This window comes from Zeus faber (assembly GCF_960531495.2).
Source record: "Zeus faber genome assembly, chromosome: 16".
Classification (NCBI taxonomy): Eukaryota; Metazoa; Chordata; class Actinopteri; order Zeiformes; family Zeidae; genus Zeus; species Zeus faber.
In genome coordinates, this window is record NC_137202.1 from 14,508,530 (window position 1) to 14,512,881 (window position 4,352).

Here is a 4,352-nt window from a genome sequence, read left to right on the forward strand (position 1 = left end):
CCCCCCCCACCCCCCCAGGTGAAAAACAAACCCAACCGCTCCACCTTTCCGTGTTTGACCACCGTGGGACAGGCCCGTCTGTGGTGCCCATCCCCGTCTGTTGTTTCCTCCGCAGTAAGTGAGGTGTAGCAGGAGAACAGGGTTGGAGGGTGGATCTCTGCGGGTCGTTTTTCATCCACTGACAGCACCGCTACAAGTTATACGTAAGCCCCGGTGGGTCATTTCAGGGCTTTTCTTCTAGTTTGGTTATTGGTTGATGACCGACCGGTCACTCAGGGGGGCTAAAATGTTGAGTTCCCCCTTGTCGCCTGGTTCCAGGGATTATCCTGGAAATGTTTAGTACAGGCCTTTTAAGTATCACCCCCGAGTTGTTGTATGTTTGGCCTGTAAGTCTCTTCCGACTGTTAAAGTAGCCTCGCTGAGGGTGTAGGATTAACTCACTAAACCCTCCGATCTCTCTCTCTCCCCGTCCTCCTCTCTCTCTCTCTCTCTCTCTCTCTCCCTGTCTTGCTCTCACTCTCTTTCTCTCCTTATCTCTCCCTCTCTCTCTGTCTCTCTCTCCCTCACTCTCTCTCTCTCTCTCTCTCTCTCTCTCTCTCTCTCCCTCACATGTCCTCGTCGGAGGGCAGGCCTGGCTGCCGCTCTGACCTAGATTAGTGTAACGTAAGGCCCGCAGTGTGACACCGAGTACAGTGCAGAGTTACAGCGTAGCGGCGGCGCTCCGGGATCCCGGCGGAGCTCCGCTTTCAGGGCGCCGCCGTCTCGGTGCGCGTCCCCGTCCGGCCGTGCCGCCCCAATCCCCCTTTTTCTTTTTTTTTCTTTTTTTTTTTGATGTAAACGATTCAGCCGTTTTGCCTTTTAATTTGCTTTTCGTTCCGTCGCCGGAGTTGGACCCACCCCGATTGTTTTCCGTTGGAATTAGAGGTCTGTTTAGAAACGTTTTGTCGGCTTTGGAGATGACTTGTGACGAGGCTTTGGTGCCCCCGGCCGTCAAAGCCCTCGACAAATATAAATAACTCCAGACTTATGACTCTATGTAAATATGTCTTCTGCGTTGGGCTGTTTATGCCTAAGTGTGTGGGAGCACATTTCCTCTATTGAGGACAAGGGAGTTTTCATCTCAATCCTTGTCTTCCCAGCATTGCACGTGTCATCCTTTAAGCTCCTTCTCGTCTCATTCCGGCGCACACGTGACATTTCTACCGGTGCGAATGCCAACTTTTTCGCAAGCGCGACCCATCACTGATGCGTGTGCCATTTTGCTTCTTGTCTCTCCCCTCCGCAGGACCTGCAGGGCATACCAGAGGGATTAACTGTCTCACAGAGGCCTACTGAACCTGGGGGGCAGGACTCCCTCCGCCTCATCACCACAGCAACGGCCAATCAGCAGCCAGACCGCCCGCCCTTCGTCCGCTTCCTGGACTCGGGAATGTTTTTAAGATTTCAAAATTCGGTGACACCTGTGCCGTGGAGGAGACCTGCCACGACTGCCCACGACGCCTCCTTTTTTTTTTTGTACTTGTCCGAGTCCACGCATGGAAGGAGAGACGACACCTTGCACAATTCAGATTTTCCCCCGATGCCCGACCCCCTTGACCACCCCCCAACCCCTCCCAGCCCCACCACCTCCCCACACACACACACACACACACACACACACACACACACACACACACACACACACACACACACACACACACACACACACACACACACACACACACACCCAACTCACGTCCAACCCCCCTAGAAATGTCTTCTTCAGTAGGCCAGCACTAGACTACACCCCTCTCTAGACTGCCTGGTTTTCCTCCGGAAAAACAACAACAACAACAACAACAACAACAACAATAAAACTGCGATTTAACGGCGACGAGAAAAAACAAATACGAGAGACTCTCCGGGTTGTTTTGCTGATTCGGGGGCGAACCTGGCAACCCCGGTAAATATATGAGAGATAGGAAAAAAAAAAAGAAGAAGAAGAAGAGAGAGACATTTTCTGCACAGGACGCTCTCCGGGAAAGAGAGAGCTGTTTTGAACTGTTATGAACAGGACACAGACAGAGCACGAGAGGTGCCCTTAAAAAAAAAAAAAAAAAAAAAAAAGAAGTATATAGGATCTAAAAACAAGGAGAGAGGGAACGGGAGAGAAGAAGAAGAAGAAGAAGAAGAGGAGGAGGAAGAAGAAGAAGAGAGAGAGAAGAAAGATTGAAAGTATAACTATATCAACTCCTAGTGTGAGAAAGGGAGAAGAGGATGAATACATACTGTATACTGATGTAAAATTATGCTGGACTCTCACAAGAACTGGGAATTTTAAGTATTGTAAATGCTATTGTATTGTTCTGCATATTATGTTGTTTCTAATAGATTTTTTAAAAAAAGGATGTGAACCCCCCCCCCCCTCTCTCCCTCTCTCCCTCTCTCTCTCTCTCTCTCTCTCTCTTTTTTCTGATTTTTTTCCACACTATGTGTGCTCCATCTCTCCACGAACTCTGCCCTCCTCCTCCTCCTCCACCTCCAATCCTCCTCCTCCTCCTCCTCCAATCCCCCCCCCTCCCCTCCACGGAAATCACCTTGCGTTTTCAAAAGGAAAAAAAACAAAAAAACGATGTGAATAAACCGACGATTCGATCAGTCTGTCGTTTCTCGCAGGTTTTTTTATTTATTTTGTGACGAGTGCCAGAGTGGACAGCGGTGAATGGGTGTCGACGGGGCCGCCGATGAAACCTACCAGCAAATACGATAAATAAAAAAAATATTTAAAAAAAATACAAATTAAAAAATTATCCCCAGACAGAGTAAAAATGACAAAAGCAAATGTTTCAGCCGAGGCTGCAACGGCAACTACACCCTGTGTATGGTTGCGGTGCATTCCCCAGAGAATCATACTTTCAGTTTATTTATTGTTAACCCTCTTTACGAGTACAGAGGGAAAGTAGAACCATTGTCACATTTATTTTTATTTACCAGCACATGTGACAAACCTAAGGCCCGTGGCCCGACGACGGACTCTTATCTGTTTGGTTCCCACCGGCGTTCTGGTGCTAATACATGATCTTTGAATTCTTGACCGACCCTCAAGTGTCTGATTGTGGAGTAAACAACTGCATATGGGTCGAGGACAACAATGTAAGAGGGCTGACAGTTCAAATAGAAGTCCAATATAGGGTAATTAAAAAAAACAATAAATACAGTGTTTTACCCAATTACATACTTTCCCTTTTTCAACGTGGCCCTTCCTGACACCGAGTTTGATATTTCTGATTGAAAACCTATCGCAAAAATATCACAAAAAAATACTGTTTCGTGTGTGTGTGTGTGCGTGTGTGTGTGTGTGTGTGTGTGTGTGTGTGTGTTTGCACTGGCCGACTGTCTGCCGCTTCCAACATTCCCACATCCTAAACAGTTTGCTTGAAGACGGGTGATGCACCCGCTCTTTCACCCGGAAGGGGAAACAGATACACAGTGTGTGCATGCGTGTTGGAGATCACCTTTCTTGTCGTCAAAAGAACATTATTATACAGCGTTAAACATTGTGTTACAGAATACATAAAAAAAACATTATGTATGATCCTTCCTCTGAGATGAATGAGTGGGGTGTGTTCTCACTACAGAATGACCTCATCCACGCAGTATATCCTGAAGAAAACTCTCATCTAAACCAATGGGGGAAAGTTATAGTTGTATATACTATTATAGACTAACCACAAATGCTGAAATTTTTGGGGGATCTGTTTTAAAAGATCTGAAGAGTGAGAAGACCTTGTTGAGTCCAGGGGAAAGGCCCCGAATGGACCCTGTTGTCTCCTGGGGTTCCAAAACTGGGGTCCGCGGCCCCTTAGAGCGTCCTGCGAGGAATTGCAAGGGGCCCACAGCAAAATGTACGGCAGATTTTCTTTGCTTTGTTGTACATGTTTTAATACATTTTTATCACACTCTCTATTAAATAAGAATGAAATATCACAGATTCACTCACATGATGTGAATTCTTGTTGTGAGATTTGCCACATTTTGTCAAATTTAGGTTAGAAGTAGTTTATGATGGGAATACCGTTTCCTCAGCCAGACCTCACTCTTCCAAGAGAGGTCTTGCCATAAAAGAGTAGGGCAGGGTAGAGGTTGGGCAGGCCACCCCTCAGGGTTAGGAGGGAAATGTTTTATTTCAACACGAATTGAACAACATTTAAAAAAAAAAAAGCGACAATACAATACAAGCCGATAAATCAAACACACTCCTTTCTTTCTCTGCCCAGCTCGCAACTATTGTATGTTTTACTGCCTTTGACGAACCGAATGCTATTTACACTCAGGGGGGGGGGGGAAGTGTTCACTTAAAAACCAAGGCGACG

The 4,352-nt window shown here is 46.8% G+C and overlaps 1 protein-coding gene across 1 annotated transcript in view; it reads left to right on the forward strand.

Moving 5' to 3' along the window:
• LOC307242370 (homeobox protein Meis1) overlaps positions 1–2,621 on the forward strand; it is a 92,319-nt gene extending 89,698 nt beyond the window's left edge. Inside the window, exon 13 of the mRNA XM_080016812.1 lies at positions 1,286–2,621. The gene's annotated coding sequence lies outside the window, so the exon portion shown is untranslated. The remainder of the gene's footprint in view (positions 1–1,285) is intronic.
• The last annotated feature ends 1,731 nt before the right edge of the window (positions 2,622–4,352 follow it).